Below are 20,851 nucleotides of genomic sequence, written 5' to 3' on the forward strand. Positions count from 1 at the left end.
ACATGCGTTCAATGCACAGAAAAACAATTTCTCAGGAAATCAGATGTTTTTACTCAACTAGACATGGTGATATAAAGTACCAGGAAGGAGAGAACCGGGTCACCAGTCTTGTTCACAGGACCTGTTAATGTTCTGAGCTGTTATTAATAAAGATGAAGAAGATTGGATTAGTTGTATTTTTTTAATTTTTTTTTGGAATGCTTGATGCAGCCCAGACACACTCTTTCTCAAGTGGCCCACACAAAAAATTGAGTTTGAAACCCATGTTGCCCTTTCTTTTTTCTCCACACGTTTCGAAGGCCTTATGATTCACACAACACACAAAAATCAATGAAACTCCCACCTGTGTGTGCCCCAGGTATCTCCCCACTCCACTAATTGTCAACAGAGGCTGTTTAAGTGTCCCGGTCAGACCACAGTGGCGAGGAACAGCAGATTAAGCATGATCCTATTCGAACCCCGCGAGCCCCTTCGTACGCTCTGTTACACCAGCATTTAAAAGGAGGAGGGGGTTCCATTCAGACCTGTGATATGAATCCCAGACGTATGGACGAGAACAGAGCTTTGGCACCCCGTTTTCACAGAAAAGACCCCTTTTTTGGCACCCTCTAATTCTGGTTGCTACGGGTGCCTGGGTTCAATGGCGCGCTCCCGCTGTGAGGGGACAAAGCCTCTCAGTCATCCAGCCATGGTTGCTAGGGGAGGCCGAATGTATGGGGAGGGACGGGCTGCTGTTGTCCCAGACCAAATGTCTCTCTTAAGGCGGGCGAGAAGGAGTGATTGACAGGTGGCTACACGCTCCACTGCAGATCACCCAGGAGGTCTGAGGGAGGTGACACTATAGGTCTGACTGGGTGTGTGTGAGTACTTGGGTGAGTTTTGCAGTGAGAGCAGACGGCGTATATGATGGATTTATGTAAATACATTTTTTTTTAAAGTAGCATCAAATGCTTCTGCTCTCGCTATCTCTTCTCCTTGTAGCCTCACTCTTCCTCCTCCCGCGCTCTCATTCACACACATATATTCTGTCTTCATTCCTTTCTAATTGTCCCTCCACCTGCTCCCACTGCAGATCACAATGTCAACTGCAAACATGCTCCATGGAGATTCCAGTCTAACTTCATCTGTCAACCTAACCATCACTATTGCAAAGACGAATGGATTTATGATCCCCAATGCAGCCCAACCTCCACCTTAAACTCGTCTGTCACACCTAAAGCACGTCCCTGTACTATTCAAACATACTTCTCTTCCATTCCAGACTTCCTAATATCCATATTGTTGCCCACAAATACTCATTTCTGTCCTGAGTCTAGCTGTTCATCAACTTAATCCCTCAATAGTTCCCACAATTCGGCAGTGCACATCACCCTTACGTTGAGTTCACGCTGACTGCGGAACGGATGCCGCAAGGAAAAGAAAGCATTACAAGTCTGCATGTCAATTACCACTAGCTGTTGCGGTTGCAAAGCTGCGGATGGTTTCCGCAAGGTTTCTTTTTTTTCCGAATTCCGCGTGCGAATTTTCATGAAGATGAAAAATTACACGAGCTGGACAGGAAATCAGGCGTCTGCATCAAGGTAGATCGTATATTTCAAAATAAAACCGTTTGCCAAGTTTTTTTTTTGTGTGTGTGTGTGTGGGGGGGTTGAAAGTTAGCTAACTAGCTTGAGTCAAACATTTAAAAGACAAAAAAAAAACGAGTTTAAAATTAATTAACATGACAAAATAACATTGTTTAAACATACTTGCTCATGGTAGAACATGTATGGTAACATGGTATTGTTTACAAGTAGCGCTTTATATACAAAATTGTTAACGGCTGAACTCAACTTTTTAGCCTGAACCCCGTGATCTTGTAGTCTTGCGGATGCAGATTTCCGGACACGTACAGCTCACACAACGCACTCGGTGTGAATCGCAGTCCGTACGGATGCCGTACAGAAACCGCTCCGCATGTGTCACGCAGTCAGTGTGAACTCGGCGTTACTCTTGAAGATGGGCACAAGCACACTTTTCCTTTATTCCTCATGCAACTTCTCACCCCCTAGAATTCTATTGAACAACCTGATCCAAAACTCCATAGCCACTTCTACTAGATGCTTCCGTACTTACACAAAGTACGCCATCAGGACAAATGCCTTTCCAATTTTCATCCTTTTGAGTGCCTAATTTCTTCATTACCAATCTTTTTTTCTTCTTGGTCCACCACTCTTGCCTCTTCTACGTTTCCTTCGCTTTAATTTTACTCATTCATCAGCTCCTCAAAGTATTCTTCTCATCTATCCAGTCCCTACCAGCCTAACCTGCTGCACATCCTTTAAATCTCAATCTGTTTGTCTGGCCAACCTGTAAAGAAATGTGTCACCTTCTTTTCTGTCCAACCTGCATTATGCCTCATTTGGCCATTGCCGCCTCCATTTTTTGCTCTGCCTCACATCTCCTTTAAGTCTTGTTCCCTTCACCGACGTGTCTATTACAATCTGCACCAATCCAGAGTCACTCCCCGCCTGGGATGCTCAGAACTACTTGTTCGAGCTCTTTGCAGAATTTCTCGTTCTCTTCTAGTTAACACACTCGCTGTGGGGCATAACCACTAATTACAGTAAACAAAACACCCTCAATTTCAGGTTTCGACTTGATCTCAGACAAGACCTACTCCTACTTCCCCTCTACACCATGGTAAAACAATTTGAACCCTGCCCCTGAACTTTTTGCCTACTGCCTTTCCATCTGGTCTCCTGGATACACCTTTCTCCTAATCATCATGTCAACCAACTCCTCCACTTTTCCTCTCATATTGCCAATATTCAACTTCAAATCTGGCCTTCGTTTCTAAGGAGACAGTCCCTGAGCAAAGGTTGCTTTGGAGCATACTTTGGTAGTCTACATTGCTTTGCTCTTCCACTACACTTGTTCTACGCTGATTTGTTTGTGAACGCCAATTTGCCATTGCTTATCCGGTCCACACAGGCGACATGAGGGACCCAAAAGCCTGCGAAGGATCCAGAATATGACACAGCCTACCAATGTGGACAAAACTTATGAATAAATTTAAAAAATCTATACTTTGTCATAACCTTGATATTTAACTCATTCACTGCCATTGACGTCTATAGACGTCAAAAATTCATTTGAACTATTTCTATTTAACATTTTTTCCCACTTTTATTAACAAGAGTATGAAAATCTAGAACACAAAATATTGTACATTTAGAACAGATATAACATTTGTGATTAATCGTGAGTTAACTAGTGAAGTCATGCGATTGATTACGATTAAAAATTGTAATCGCCTGATGTCCCTAATTTTTAATAATCTTTTCTTTTTTTCTTTTTTTATTGCGTCAGGCGATTAAAATTTTAACTACAATTAATCGCAGGACTTCAATAGACTCACGATTAATCACAAATGTCATATCTGTTCTAAATGTACAATAAAAAAAAATCTAGGTTTTCATACTCTTGTTAACAAAAGTGGAAAACGTGTTAAACTAATAGGAATAGTTCAAATGAATTTTTGACGCCTATAGTCGTCAATGGCAGTGAATGAGTTAAAAAAACTACATCAGTCATTAATTTATTGCAAAGTCTTTTGCCAAGTAAATAATTATTCTGTTAAGGGGATACTTGACTCATTATCAGCCATTTTCAGCAACAAAAAGTAAATATTTTGTCTATAATTAATTTGAGAACTTCATTATTTCTCATGTACATTTAATAACTTTCAAAACACATTTTGCCACTTGCTGTCGACTGAAAAGGCCATCACAGGTGCTCAGAGCTCAGGAAACGACCAAACACAGCTCACCTGGATTTGGTCATGTGACATGCACAAACTGAGCTATGAGTAGTCGTTACCTGAGCACTGAGCACACGTGATGTCATTTTCAGTCGACTGTAAGTGTCAAAATGTGTTTTAAAGGTATTAATTGTACATGAAAAATAAGAAGGTTATTAAATTAATTACAGACAAAAGAAACAACTCCTTACTGCTGAAAATGGCTAAATGAGTCAATCCCTTTAACTAATATTTGTGAGAATAAACATTCAGTGAATGTCTGATTGGTGATGACAGTGAAACAAACACATCTGATTGTGGTCCAAATATTCAATCATTGAGTTTGTGTTGCTTTGCATGTAGGAGGATTAGTGAGTCATTGTCTTGTGTGCAGACGGCAGCTCCCCCTCCAGGGCCGTGCGACAGACAAAGTGCGGTGTTCTGGATGTAAAAGGGGTCCACCGAGGACCCCGCCTGTTCTCGCATAAATGCCTGAGACTGTCTGGGTTCCGCACTCCCAGACAGAGAACCCGTCCACTCGTCAGATGCCGCCCATCCCCATCCCCGTCTTCCCAACCCCCTTCCCCTTGACCTTGACTCTGTCACCGTGGCCCTCCAGACAGTCTGGGGTCAAAGGCTAACACAGCAGTCACACATCAGACACGGTTCGAGTCCCCTGTGTCCATATAAATGCTGAATGATAAATCGTCAAAAAAAACAGCCTGTTGGAATGTGTCTTTTAAATTCCTGTGCTGCGCTTACAGCTCAAAATGATGGCGGGGAAATATAAACGCACACAGTTTCTTTTCACATTTTTATTCCCTAGTTGGGTGAATGGTTAAATATGGACAAATAACATGATATATTATTAGGGAATCATCTTGCAGGGTGAATGTTAGCTGTCCCCTTTGGCTGTGAATGCTAGCCAATCACAGTGGAGCTATTAGCACGTGGCAGCAATTGGGTAACTTCCTTATTGTGTCGTGATGATAAACCAATACCAGCTTGTACCACATTTGCGCACATCTAAGTTGGTCCCTTGAGCGCATATATATATATATATATATATATATATATATATATATATATATATATATATATATATATATATATATATGTATGTATATTTATGATGATATATGATGAAAATAGTTAATTTAATGTTTCCTTTAATGCCGCAATTTTTTTAAACATGCGATTAATGACCGTCCCTTACATTGAAAGCCTGTACTGGGGGAACTCCAGTCGCAATGCAGCACACACACATCCATGCCAAAATTAAGTAGTAAAAAAATTAAAATAAATACATTTTAAAAAGCATATATTTGTGGAGACTGGGGTCAAGTTGTATTTTACAATTTTTATCATTAATATTTATTAGCTCTTGAAAATAAAAAGGCACTGAGCTGTCACCAATGTCTTACAAATGCAGTTATGCCATCTAGTGGCAGAAAAATGACCTCAACACAAATCAATATCACACCTGTTTTTTTTTTACAGTACAGTACTTTTATTTTAATTTTTACTTTAACTCAATTTTATGAATTATTAGGAAACTACTGTATCAATGACTAAAAGATGCAGCCATATTTCTACTAGTTTAAAAAAAAAATCCCCCACTTTTATGCTAACAAGAGTATGATACTTCGAAAAAAATATTTTATTGTACATCTTATCTTATCTTATATTATATATTTGTGGTTAATTGTGAGTTTACTATTGAAGTCATGCGATTAATTACGATTAAAAATGTATAATAATTTTCAAAAATCACCCGTGTGTGTTTGTGTGTGTGTGTGTGTAATGTATAAGGGATGGGCTATAGTACTGAGACCAGCAGGTATACATGCCACAACTGAGCATTTATTGCCTTTGCAAAGGAAGAAGCTTTGGAAAATGAGACAAACTCAAATACATATTTATATAAAGATTGCTAAAGTAATCAAAAAATTCCAGATTATTCTGGACTATCTGAGAGGAAACCTTCACAAAGAAAGATCCCCTGTTATTTCAACGCCTGTGTCCATTGATAGGGCAAGGGGACGCGTCCCCTGCACTAAGCGCGTGTGGAAGTGGCACCACATGCTTGAGGAAAGCCTTGTAGGATACGTTAAATCAGATGGATTGGGAGTTTAGGCCGAGGCCCAGACTCAAAAGAATGGGCCACTATTCACACGGCGGGAGGAAGGCCGACTTCAGAGGAGTTCACAGGCCCCCGTCTCCATTCTTATGCTAAAGTTGGCTTTCACCAAGCATAAACAGCTCCCAGCAACTTTCCTTCCAAAACGTGGAGACTGTGGACAGAATTCATTCAACTCTTTTTCCATTGGTTCTTACCGTACTCGCATCTGAGCTCATCTGCAGAGAATGGCTTGCTTTTGTAACCTATTATGTTCAGTATAACACTTCACAAAGTGGAATACGCTCCTGTTTTCTTCTTTTGCAGCTTTGTTGCTATTTCTTCATCACAAGTTCCTGCGTTTTTTTCTTCTTCTGTGCACTGTCACCAGGGGAAGGGCTGGAAATAGCCTCGTAATTAGCAGCCCTTGACCTTTGACTCTGGCTCCTGACCTCAGTATCTCTCTGGTCTGTTTATTGTCCTCTGGGGAACATCCTGATCATGACCCCTGACCCCTGATGTCCTGAAACTACTTCACCAAAACAAATAAAGACACGCGTTAAAAGGTTGTTTTTAGCCTAAATGGTCAATACAGGTGATGAAAGTCTGGATTGTTAAAGGCAGTACTTATTCGTGGAGCACACAAGCTTGAAAACACACCGGAAGTTTTTCATGATTAAAATCACTCCAGTGGAGCAGTTTTATTAATGCGTTTATTTCAACATTCCAGAGGCTGCTGTCACTAATTGATTTGCGTTCAACCAGAGAGGAGTTGCCACAATTATTGAGATGGAAAACATGTGGCCATGCACACCTCCCCATCATGAATCCATGTTGTTAGTTGAGAAAAAAAAAGTTTAAAAAAAAAAAGTTTAAAAAAAAATCATATTTGCCATTTTATTTTACAATTCAGTGGTTTAGTGTCCACGTGTTATTGTGCATAGCCTATTTGTGTGCAAAGGGAATTGAAATATCAAAATCCTTTTTTTTTGTGCTTATTTTACAAATGAACTTGAATTAACAATATTACATTATTAGTTTCATATTATATTATCGGTTTAACTACACAATATCGTAGGAGAAGTGAGGTACCCTGGACTGCAGCATACAGTATTAAATTGTTCATCTAGCCATTAATTCTCCAAACCATTTAACCTCACTAGGATATATATTATATTATAATGCATTATATTATGTTATGTCATAGGCTATGTCTATTTACAATCTTATTTTTTGTCAGTGGATACATTGTATGTACACTGTCAAATTTAAAAATGTTTTCAAATTTCTCAAACTTCTAAGAAAGCTGTTGAAATTTTAAACATGCAAGATAGACCTGGAATTTTTAATACACTATTATTACGTTGCACACACTGTAGAGATGAATAGGCTACCCATAAAATTGCTTCTGCACATTTCTTTGGGCCTTCTATCAATGTATTTCAATTAAATACACGTTTACGGTCTGTGGTATTAATGTATGCATTGCACTTGTTTTTCATTTATTTAAAGAAACGTACGTACAGTATAGTCCAAATCGTGTTGACCTGTGCGCGTGTGGGCGAGTGTTGCGCGTGTCGGGGTGCGTGTGAACCATTATATTGTACTGTTCCTTCACTCTCTTATTATAAATCTCTTCGCATGTTGTTTGTTTGGATGGAAACAAGGTGTCACACACCACGTAGGCCAAATCCGATCAATCCATTCCTCTTTTTCGGTTTAATTTACTATTTTATTCAGAGACTACTACACGTACAGGCAGCACCTGTTTATTGAACAAAATATTTCAGTTAATTCAAACTGTCTAAAAAAAAAGGCGACAAGGAAAACCACGTATTAATTCTTGTACAGCGCATTTTCTCCGACAGTTCCTTTTAATAAAAACGTATTAAGCTTTTGAGAGGAGATGTGCGTGCCTGCACGGTCTCATTAGCCACCAAAATAAAATACATGTTCTCTATGTGTTTAATTTACACCGTCGTGCTTTTATTATGTTTACGTCAGAATAAATATCATTTTTCGTAATTAGAAGTAATATTCCAACCATTTAATATGTTCTTTACAACCACATTGAAACACATCCATTGTACACAAGTTTTGCGATCTTTATTTGATGAACGTATTTTACATGACAATTAAGTGCAGTAAAGATTTAATCGAAAGAACATCGTAAATTGAACAGAGTTATCAAAGAAAAGAAAACGGCGTGATGACATTTTGGTCCTCAATATGCGCTGCAGGCTGGAGTTGTTCCACGGCTTGTCATCTTCATCCTGACAGCATAAAGAGGAGAGAAAAAAAGCAAAGGAGCACATCAACTTTTCAAGCCTGCATAGTCAAGACAGTACAACAACAATATACAAAGAAACGAAAATATACGTTTTCAATACATTACATCGATGTGCATAAATGCTAGAATTAAACATTTAAAAGCGTTATCGTAAAAAGAAAATCAGCAGACATGTTTAAAGTCCTATATTATTGTTATTATGATTATGAAGCCTCTATCTACATGTTGTTTTTCTCTCCCATTTTCCGGCTTTATCACGGAGGGATTTCAAGGCTTTAATCCCCACGGGGAAGCAGGCCCAAGTCTTTCTCTGTCAATTTTCACCCACTCCCCAATTCACACGAGCCTTTTCTCCCACCAGGCCCACAATGAAGGATTTGTCCTTGTTCTTTGTCCACCTCTGATATCTTTTTTTTTTTTTTTGCCCGCTCCTTTTATTTTCTGCAGACAGCATGCAGCATATGCAAATACACACTCCTTTATTCGTGGGCCACCGCCCCCCAACCTCCGCCCCCTCCCCCGAATGAATGCAATCTTAAATGAGGCCACACGTTCACATATTTACAGAGGGGGGTATTGAGACATGCACTTATTCTCGACCGTTTCTCCATTTATAATACTTTTATAATACTTGGATGAAATGGCAAATGGCACAAATGACCATATCCTTGAAAATACAGACATGTGGCATAAAATAGCATCTGGATTTTATTCAATTCAAATTTATTATTAGGGGTAATTAAAAACTGCCCTTGCCCAGATACTTCTGGAGCTATTCAATTCTGCAGTTTCTTTTATTATTAGACGTGTACATTTGAGGTTTTGTTCAAAGAGCCAGCATATCTTTTACACAGCAAAAATTGGAGTGATCAAATTTTAAGGGTCGCATTTTTGGGAGTTGATTTGAACTCCTGAAGTTTAATCTGGACATAGTTAAATAGTGTCCATGAGAGTAGGTGTTATTTTGTTGGTCACCTAATGTTGTATTAACTCTGCAGAGATGTCATTAAGCTCCACCTCCGCACCTGCACTTCTCCACTTTGAGAGAGGCATTTTCCTCCTCCTCGAAGTTTGCAAACATTAAGTCATTTACACTCGAAGAACCGACTGCACAGCAAAAACTGGAGTTTAAAGTTTGGTATTTTCAACTCTGGCCGTGTTAATTCAACACATTCATTAGTTAATATTAAACATGCCACTTGTTTTGACTGTTAAAAAAATAGAACACTAAAAGGTCCAGTATTTAACAATACACACTAGTGTAATGTAAAATCAACAGCGACCAGTGTTGACTATAGTGTTAAATGTCAACTGCCAACAGAGTTGTTTTAACTCTATCTCAGTGTATTTTTTTTTAAGTTTGACTATATTTAGTGGAGATCAATATACACTCCAAAACAGTTGGGGCTCAAAATAATTAGTTTGGGGTAAAAAATGGACCGATCCACAACTTGGTTCAATTTGACAGAATTTTTTTAGTCATTTACATACATAAAAGAGCCCTCCAAAATGGGTCATTTTGTATAAAATAACCCAGAAATTTGTTTCATTTACAACTGGGGGAAAAAAATGTGTTGCTTTACATAAAACAACACCAAAAAAATTGGAAAGCTGGGCCAAATAGTGGATTAGTCCATTTTGGACCCAAATTGGGTTATTTTTTACCCAACTATTTTTTAGAGCGTAGACACTTTTGAAGTGTTAAATTAAAATCTGTAGGCGTTATCACGGTAGTGTGACTTGTCCCAAGTCAAATGTCCACCTGCACTCCTTGTGACTCCAAGTGAATATCTTGGCGTATTTGTCCGAAATAAGAAGGGGCACCATCTGACAAGTGGTGTATTTAGTGCCTTGCAAGCTCACAATACACATAAAGGCTGTTCACATCAATGACCTTGGATGAATGATAACAAACATAAACTGCTTTCTTCCAACAGACATAGCCAGAGAATGTGAATGGAAGTTTAGTGCATGTGTGTGTGCGCGCCGCACTGACAGTTCGGCCTTTTCATTCGTACATTACTGCGCCTGCCGGCCTCTTCCCCATAGCAACGCCAGCAGAGGTCAAAGGTTATGTAACCCCCAACACTTATGCAGGGACCACCTCCGTCTCCTCCCAAACTCGGCGGCCGCACACATGAACTTGAATTTAACAGGAGAGCTGTTGAATCCAACTGATAAACGATCACGTCCGAGCAAGAGCACAGCCAACACTCGGCAAGCTGGAATGATTACAAAGACGTATTAAAGGCACAGTCACCTAATTCTCCTCTCCTGCAGGATCTCCTCTCGGGGATTCCTCATAATCCGAGCAAGCGTCTCGACATCCTTCTTTAAGATACTTAACGCTGAGCTTTGTGCCAGATTAGTCCAAGTTGCATTAAAAGAACCCGCGTGAGCCTCGCTTGACCCACATGGGAAAGCATCCCGCACCCTCGGGTTCTGCCCGTGAGCCCAGCATTAAAATTGACAGCGTGTTAAACATTCATACGGCCGTGAGAGATCCAAAGATGAGCTCCAGCTCCAGGACCACTTTAGAGAAACGTAAAAAGCTGAACAAAAAAATGTTTACTTGACACAGCCAATCAAATGACTACCATCTTCCTCTAAACTAGTGCGCTTATCGTCGTGTCAATAAGTCACACATGCAACAATTTGTCCAATATTTATTCATATTTGATATCGAATCAAACCGAATCGTTTCATTGGTGGAGCGGCACCTTTCTTCGACAACAAATGAACAACGTAATTGTGGTTGAAAAAAAACCCTTTCACTTTAATTGTTCCTTCCTTCACAAAATGGTGGTTACAAAACGATAAACAAAACATGGTGCGAAACATACGGTCAGAACGGTTAGAAAAAGTTGCTCCTTGCTTTTTTTCTTTCTTTTTATGCTAACACCACACTTTACGGCAGCTCCCTTCGTTTACGAGCAGGACGAACGGGAGCACAAATACTCAAATATTCGTAACTACCAAATTGACATTAAACAAAACAACAAAAAATAAAAAGTCAAATATAGTTCAAGTAGTTTGTGACTGGTAAACAAAAAATATTCAAATGAAACACAAATAGACAAACAAACTTATATTCATATTTTTCCTATGGCTCTAACAATTATATATATATATATATATTAGAAAGAAATGTCACATTTACTGTGCTGTAAAGTTCATTCCAATGTATGTACCGTGACAACAAAAAAGTCATTGCATCATAACCTCTCAAACTGAGCCGCACCATATCGAATCGCAATCCTGCTTTCAAATCGAACCGCCCTTGGATTATTTCACACCCCGCATCTCGAAAACCGCACTGAATCGTCTTTTGTGGAGAGACGCACACTCCTAATATGATATGAAAAATGAGCATTTATCTGATCTTCCCATGATGTGTTTATTTTACACAAGTCAGGACAGAAAATACAATCTTAATTTGTTTCCTTTTAGCTTGTTTTGCCTTCACCCGGAAGACAATCTTCTTCTATTGCTACCTCTTTGGCTGCTGCTGCGTTAAGAGGCCTAGAAGAAGAAAAAATAACAGTAGAAGAAGAACGTCTTCCATTCAAGGCAGCGTAAGCACGATGGAAACAATTTAGGGTCGCATTTTGTTCCCCGACTTGTGTTGAACACGTAGTGGAAAGTCAGGTTGCACGAGAAACAGCATAAACGTTCCCGTTCAATAGAGACAGCAACACTGCCTCCTGGTGGACGGAGGAAGAACAGGCCTTTGAGGACCTGTGTGTGTGAATATTTTGAACCAGCGTGATGCTTGTTTCAATAATAAATGCACGTGTTTGACGATCCACAAACGCATGTTTGGCAACTCACAAGCAGAATTGAATATTGACAAATGGTAAGCCATGATGAATGCAACACAACAGTATCAAACACGTGAAAATGGCGGATATATTTGTGTGAATAATTTTGAAGTACATTTCAGATTTTTTCAAAAATCTGCACACAAATGCACACACGTACACGCACACACATGTCCTCCTAAATCCTCTTTCCTGCCCAGATGGAGTCTTGATTGAAAACACTCTTTGTTTTCAAAGATTAAACACAGATGCTTATGTTCAATCACCACCTAAATTATTTGGTATAAGATTAACTTAATGTCACATCCAGCCCAAAAAACGAAGACAAAAATATCTATTTATTCATGACATCACTTTGGATAGGAGGAAGTTGAGATGGCATCACAGCGTAGCTCTGCAACAGACTGATGATAGCATTCAAATTAAATTATTAAATTTTTTAATCGTGATTAATCGCATGACTTTAATAGTTAACTCATGATTAATCACAAATTTTATATCTGTTTACATGTACAATATTTAAGTTTTCATACTCTTAACATAAAAGTGGATAGAAATGCTAAACTAACAGAAATATAGCTGCATCTTTTAGTCATCAACTTGCGAAATTCTGCACATTTTTTAAATTTTGAAATACAACTTGACAACAGTCTCCACAAATATATGCATTATTATTAAATCTATTACTGCTAAATTTTGACCTTGGCGTGTCTGCTGCGTTACGACTGGGGCGGTCATTAATTGAATGTTTAAAAGAATGAGTGGCCTTAAAGAAAACTTTAACTCCAAATTGACGCACTCATTTTGACACCCTAATTTTTACCTTCTGGATGAGAATATTACACAACAGTTTCACAATCTGTGTGTGTGTGTGTGTGTGCGTGTGTTTGTGTGCGTGGGTTTATATCACATCATGGGGACCATTTTCTGGGTTTTTACTATCATTGTGGGAACCACGTCCAAACCCCTTTTCGAGGGTCAAAACTTGGGTTTTAGTGTTTAGGTTTGAATTGGGTCACGGTTGAGGTTAGGGTAAGGAATTGGGGTAGGCAATAATTTTTGATTGTTGGGGTTAGGGTAAGGGTCTAGGAAATGCATTATGTCAATGAGCCGGCCCCACAAAGATAGTAAAACAAACGTGTGTGTGTGTGTGTGTGTGTGTGGTGCATTACGAGCGACTATCAGTGAGATACAGCATTCGGCCTTTCACATATACGTACGTTTGTGCCATTTCAAATGTTGACACCAATCATATCCTGATGTCAAGATAAGTCAAAAGGTTTGCAGGCAACATACAATCAAATTGAGACGATGAATGTGTGTCAGATTTCCGATTGCATTCCACATGTGATCAAGTCCAAGGAAAGAGTGACAAGGTGTAGGTCGCTACACGTCGCATGAATGCATCTTGAATCGCTCTCAGAGAAAACAGCATCGCATCTCCATGCCTTTCAGACATGCAGAGGGGGCTGAATAGACTAATGAACAGTCAGGTGGCACTCCGGGGCCCGCGTCCCCCCACACCCCCCAACGCACACATATCAAACACGCATACACTTGCGAACACATTCAAACTCAGCGCCCGTCCCGACCTCAGTGCTCCGCACGACAGTCTAATGTCTCAGGCATCTGCTCATGTCTAGTCTGGAGGGCCTTTCCCACCCTGCCCCCCAGGCCGGGCCCGCTGCGGCACCAGCTCTCACAATTGTGGGAAAGCTAGCTTTTTTGGAGGGGGGGCAGGTGTGGCGGAGGGGGCACGGGGGCGCTAAACAGCTATTGAGAGGGCAGTGAGCGAGCGAGCGAGCGAGGGAGCGCGGACTTGAATGATAATGTGAAAACGCACAACGCTGTTCATTAACACACAAGCACGCCAGCTGCACATGTTGGCGGTGGACACGCATGCTCACGTGTTCCCGCTCGCTGGTCCTGATTGCAGAGATGCTACAGCGGCTAACCGAGGGGGGCGCAAAATTAGCAGCACCCACTATCAGAAATTCAACCAAGAATCATGTTCAGTTGTGACACTGTCAAAGAGTTATAAATGTCATAATATTGATATGAATGCAGGTGCAGCTGTGTCTAAAATTCCGACTCATGAAATGAGGTCAACAAAACATTAGAAGCTACGACAACCATGAAGCACAAAACTATTTGAATTGCTGAATTATGCCAATCTGTACATTGTATGTGTCATCACGATAAAGCTCCGACTGTGTGTGTGTGAGTGTGAAGGTGCCAGTGACTTTTTAATATTTGCTGCAGAGCCCAGCCAATTGAATTTTAAGATTACGCCCCTTCAAACATCGGGCAAATTTGGCAATTAATTTGACCTTCATGTACTCTGACCTATTTACAGCAGTTGGACACAAGCAACATTGGTCTCATTATTGATGACATAGAATTTTATAAACATACGTAGCTACCGGTAATGGAATTTGTAGATATATTCTCATGTCATTTCAAACAAAGAAAATCTGATTTATTATTATTTTTTATTTTTTAGAAACAATGCTTAGGTTAGCAATGCATGTTGTGCAAGGCAGACTGACCTGAATGTCATTATTTTACACACAACATTAAGTCACAGTTTGTGTAATTAAAAGAAAAATCAAACATAGTGCAACATAAATCAAACATATGTATGTTAAATATGACATGCATTCAACTACTGGTAATACAAACACATGTGACAAAGATTAAAATTATTAATACATGCATATATATTTTATGCATTTGAGCACAGGTGGGTAGATTAGCCAAAAATTGTACTCAAGTACGAGTAGCGTTACTTCAAAGTAATATTACTCAAGTAAAAGTATAAAAAGCTAAAAATGATGGGTAAAAAATGGGTCTTTTTGTGTAAAATAACTCATAAATATTGGTGAGATGCTTTACATGGGTCAAAAAATTGGGTCACAACCCAGAAAGTAGGGTCAAATAGACCCATAAAGTGGATCGGTCCATTTTTTTATCGATAATTGGGTTACTTTTGACCCAACTGCTTTTAAGAGTGTAGCCATAAAAAAAAAGAAGTATTCCCTGAAAAGAATACTCAAGTACTGAATAACTGCTTGAACATGAAGTCTGATTTATTCTTAAAAACAATGTCATCAGAAAACATAAAATGATGTGCAAATGCTGGCATCTTCGAATCATAAAATATAAAATAACTTTTTGAGCTCGAACAACAATGCAGACGTTAGCCCAAGCACGCACAAGCGTCATCTTTCAGTTGACTGCCTGCCAGACGTCAACCAGGGCCACATTTCCCGTATATAAGCAATGTGTCCGTGGAAATGCTCCCACACAGTGAGTGAAGCGGAGCGCTTACGTGAAAATACGGTAAATCTAATGTATGAATGGGCGGGTAACGACTCTAGTGTAGCCCAATATAGCGGAGTAAGAGTAGCGTTTCTTCTTCACTCATCTACTCAAGTAAAAGTAAAAATTATTGTGTTAAAACTACTCTCAGAAGTATTTTTTCAAAAAGTTACTCAAGTAAATGTAACAGAGTAAATGTAACGCATTACTACCCACCTCTGCATTTGAGACTTATAAAATGAATCGTCCAATTAATCCGTAATCTGTATTTTTCTGCCAAAATCAGCACACACAAAAAATCCCTAATTTGATGGCATTAGATGTTTCTTGTATGATTTGAGAAAATTTTGCGAGATGTATGACTGGTTGACTATCAAATGGTTTTAAATTCTCTACAATATATCGTTGAGATTTTCCAGACCGAAAAAAGTACTCAACTCTTGAGTAGTCATGGATACCGATACAAGTACCAATACCACAAGTACTTTTGATGTATCAAATTTCCACAATTAAATTTTTAAAGAAAAATCTATATAGCATTTTATGGATAATAGCAGCAAGAGGAGCCATTCTGAGTACTGACACCTTGTAATAAAACCGGGTATCAGCCCGATACGATTCCTGGTATCGGTCCTCGCCCATCCCTAATATATAGCAATACAGTCGTTGTTGTTTTTTTTATATAGAAAATGATCAGTCAATTCAACTTAATAAATGACTTGAAATTGAACAATCTAATCACATGACGAGACAAACATAAACACACATATAAAACATGCTACGTGTGTAACATGTGCACGGCGTCCATGACATGTGCCAGGTGGACGACGACATGGCGTCCGCCATGCTGCGTGCAAAGGAGCACCGTGACAAGAGAGGGTGGCAGCTTTCCTTCAACCAGTGCCAGCTCATTAATTTTGTTTGCTACCCAGCCCCCTCCCAATCACCACCACCCTTATACCCCCTCCCACTATCACCCACTAACTGCTAATTAGCAGGAAGAGGAGCGATGAAAAAGGGGGGGGGGCCATTTGCGTGTGTGTGTGTGTGACTGGGGAAGAAATAAGGAACTCATCTTTTCTTCATCCACGCTCGTATCAGTCAGTCCACACACACACACTCGCCATCCGTCCTCTCACCACTCCTACCAATCCCAACGTTACCCTCCAAAAACAGGATGATGCAACCCACCTTATACGTCAGCCATTTTAGATGTCACGGCAACATCTCGCAAGATGGCAGCCAGGATCCGAGCCGGGCCAAGTTCTTTGTCTGCCTCCTGGCACAGGCGCCGTGCGTGTCAGATGGCATCCCGTCGCTCGTGGGCAAAAAAAAAAAAAAAGAGGAGAGGGCGGAGGAAGCGCGACAACCTCGTCCTCTTTTTCGCTTCCGCCATCTTTTCAAGGCGTTAATTGAACGTCTGTAACGAGAACATCAATCAGGATTTAGAAATGGTTGGCGATGATGAACGCTCGGAGCATCCCATAAATAAAGACGCCTCGAAGAGGAAGAGGCCGAGACCGTAGCCCTTTTCACATAGCTAACATCCTGCAGTGAAACCAAGCAATTAGACAGCCAGCGCCGAATGCAAACTCATCTCACTCTGGTGTTCTTCAGGCTTCACATGGATGTGGACCGCATGGCACTCGAGGAGCCGGTTGAAAAGTTCAGCTCCCGTCCACAGGACAGCCCGGACGGCGCCCCTCATTGAGGCCGGCCGGCCACAATGTATCTCAAAGACTCTTAAGATTGGTTACAGCTTTTAAACACAAACGCCAAGTGTTTTTTTAAACCCTGTTCTGCAGAGGGTCCCGCAACACTCCACTGCATTATTAGTCGTCCTGGAGACATTAATGCAAGGACAAAGCACTCGTTTCCCTCTTTCTTTTCTTCTGTCAACAAAGCGCCCTGGATGGTTTACATTTAAATTCAAATAAAAGGTTCACTTTATGACAAGCTTACACGCCGATCTAGTTCATTGGGTGTTCACTCGTTCCATATGAATATTTATAAAGTGTGTGCCAAACAATGTGCCCACTGTGTGTTTGCTTATTTAACATCCGAGCCATGAGGCAGAAGAGGCCATTGCCTCGGGACCCAAACCGGGACCCAAACCAGTTTGAAACAAGCTATTCCTATCACTGATTTGATTAGTGGCTTGGTGATGTGCACCCTCAAAACAAACTTGTGTGAAATCCAATTATACCCAAAGATTATACACATTAGCATCTATAGCTCTGCACATGTTAATATGATTTGAATTCATATCCGTCAATGTGTCATATTCACATTTTCATTACCGTCATATTAGGAGATAAGATAGATCACTGCACGTTTCAATTCCGCGCTATTTACATTTCTCCACTTGAGTCTTTTTATCATTGCACTTGTACAGCACTACTACATTATACCATTACAAACTGTCCTTAACTCATTCATTGCCATCGACAGCAATAGACTGTATTGTATTGAACAATTTGAACTATTTCTAATCAGTTTAACTTTTTTCCCCCCATTTTTGTTAACAAGAGTATAAAAGCCTTAGAATTTTTTATTTTGGTACATTTAGAACAGATATAAAATTTGGTATTAATCGTGAGTTAACTAGTGAAGTAATGCGAATATTTACAATTACAAATTGTAATCGCCTGCTGCCCCTAATTTTTAATCTTAAGAGAATTTTTTATTTTTAATCTTTTTTTTAAAGAAAAGACTACTAAAAATTAGGCGCGTCAGGCGATTATAATTTTTAATCGTAATTAATCGCACTAGTTAACTCACGCTTTCATACTCTTGTGGAAAAAAATGGAATAAAAAATGTTAAACTAATAAAAATAGTTGAAATTAATTTTTGACGTCTATAGCCGTCAATGGCAGTGAATGAGTTAATTTTCATTTACATTGTGTACCTTCTTATGCATGTAAGGGAAAAAAATGCAGTTTACATAGTCTGCTTGTTCATAGAAGATATTTGTGCATAAAAAGCTAGCGTTTTTTTTTGAATGCAAACATTTAGCACGTTATCAAAAAACAATTCTTACCTTTGGGGTAAAGGCCAGCCTTTGCTAAATGGGAATTACGGAAGTCATTCCTACATTCGGTTATCTAGCTTTATGACAGGTATTTAACACTCATACAGCTAGATAACCAAAGACAGAAACAGACTCCCAAAGCATCTGATGCTTCTTACCACACCGGATGCCACTTAGCATCTAGAGGAGGTAAACACGTGTCATTGCATATCAGTCCAAAACGATTTACAGCATTTTGCTAAATAATCAGAACACACAGCAAAGGAAACAACAAATAATTTTTCAAACATTAGGTTCAAATATATTTTGTTCCATTTTTAAAGAGGAGCAGCTTACAAAATATAATATCGAAAGCATAATTAGGTCACTATCAATCACATTGCAGTCCAATTTAGGCCTATTAAAAATAAAAATACAGTACTGTAGACAAGTATCTGTGTGTATTACATACTCTCTTTAGGGTAAAAAAAAAAGGCCGAAAAGCAAGCCACATGGCCTATTTAACGCTAATTAATAAAGTAACAACAAAAAAATCACCATGAAAGAAATTGTCATTCAAAAGGTTGCTGTCCATATTTCTTACGTAAGAGACGTCTGATAAAAATGTTTATATTTCCACGAGTATTACCATAAATCTTTGATATTGAGGCAATTTACGAGGCCGCGTGTGTAGGCTACCTTTTTCTCTTTTTTACGTAAGCTTTGGCCAACCTATGCGATAGGCCAACACTTGGCAAACAACAATTATTATGTCATTGGCCTACTTCTTTACAACTATATTGAGTTAGGCACGTAACACCATGTTACTGACCGAAATATTGTAATAAAAGCGTGCAATATTATTGAGAAGAGAATTGTTATTACTTAGTCATCAATTACTACATGAAGTATGTTTTTATTGACTGATTATTTATGTATTTATATTTTACAAAGTCAGAGCGTACATCATGCGTTGCCTGAATGCACCACGGCAGTAAAACACACATGGTGTGAAGCAGGTAAAAACGTGATGTCGGCGCAAATCGTCTCCTTTAAAAACCTTCTCTTACCTGTTTGTGAGCTCGGGCTGTGAAGTCCTTGACCAACAGTCGACTTGAATTTCACAAACGAGTGTTTGGTCTCGCATGGGGCCCAGGTAGAGTGTCCTCTTCCATCCTCGTTCATGCACCTTCTCCCTCTCCTCCAGCCTGCGCGCTTCTTCTACTGTCACTCAAGCCGCGCTGGGATGACGTCACAAGCAGTTCACCGTGTTTGACCAATCACGGAGTCCACGGACTTCGAAGAGTGTTAAAGGTGGTGGGATGGTGCATCTCGAAATGAATTAGTTTCCCCCCCACCACAGCATTTTTTAAAAACCTTATTATTTTGCGGCCTTATTGCTAAAATAATTTTAATTTTTGCCTTAAAGCACATGGGGTGGCCCCATTGTGATTTCCTAGGATTGTTGTTAGGAATCAGCATTAAAAAATATAAACACAAAGCAAATATATAAATATATATATATATATATATATATATATATATATATATATATATATATATATATATATATATATATATATATATATAATAATAACTTGGATTCACCTAATTCAATTGTGTGTTACCACTTGAAGTGATTCAAATCAACAATTTTCTTTTTAGACTTAAGTTGGTTAAACAATTCTCTATTCACAGTGTAATGCTGTCGACATGTCCTGGTATTTTATTTATTTACCAATATACATATATATATTTACGTTTTAGTGCATCTGTGGATAATTTTTGGGAAAGATTGAATTTGAGGCATTTTAAACAGATATTTAAGGGGGGGGGGAAGCATGTATAGAACAGCCTGCAAGATTAAATGATATGCAAGTGTATCAAAAAATTAAAGAAAATAATTGGAATCAATTCAGTCACGTTGAAAAACACTGTGAAGGATAATATTGCCTGCCGGGATTTGGCTCTCTCCTCTGGATGCAGAGCGCCACTGCACCCATCCAACGCATTTCAGTGGCGGGGCACATTTTGCCTAGTTTTGCAATAAATTCTTCTTCTTCTTATAAAAAATAAATAAATAAATAAATAAAAAAAAATAATAATAATATTTATTATTATTATTATTATTATTATTAGTAGTAGTAGTAGTAGTAGTTTTATATAGGGTCCACTCTTAAAACCAACCAACCAACCAACCGACTAGACAAACAAAAAAACAAAGATTAAACAACTACAGTTAAACATTAAGAAGACAGGCATACTAGTGTTATTGTGCACACATCTCTAAGGAGGAAGTGAACGAGGCATCTTCACAAATAGCTTCTCTTTGCCACATTCAATACGGCTGCGGCATAGACGTACTCAATATGGCGTCTTTGTTTATTCACTGTAAATTTGTCTATGGTAATACTTGCCAGCGGTTATCACAAAGGGCGCCATTCAAGACTATTGAAGGGAGTCACCGTATAAAGGGGTGTCTAGCTGTGAGTCTACTAATGCTGTCTA

At 39.2% G+C, this 20,851-nt stretch overlaps 1 long non-coding RNA gene across 1 annotated transcript; it reads right to left on the bottom strand.

Annotated features, from left to right (window-relative positions):
* Positions 1-7,984: 7,984 nt before the first annotated feature.
* Positions 7,985-19,530, bottom strand: LOC144054296 (uncharacterized). The gene is made up of 4 exons (XR_013294641.1): positions 19,414-19,530; positions 18,374-18,544; positions 16,524-16,752; positions 7,985-8,173 (listed from the first exon to the last, which is right to left on the bottom strand). It is a non-coding gene; the product is annotated as an uncharacterized LOC144054296 (long non-coding RNA).
* Positions 19,531-20,851: the final 1,321 nt, after the last annotated feature.

Source organism: Vanacampus margaritifer, chromosome 6, assembly GCF_051991255.1.
Source record: "Vanacampus margaritifer isolate UIUO_Vmar chromosome 6, RoL_Vmar_1.0, whole genome shotgun sequence".
Classification (NCBI taxonomy): domain Eukaryota; kingdom Metazoa; phylum Chordata; class Actinopteri; order Syngnathiformes; family Syngnathidae; genus Vanacampus; species Vanacampus margaritifer.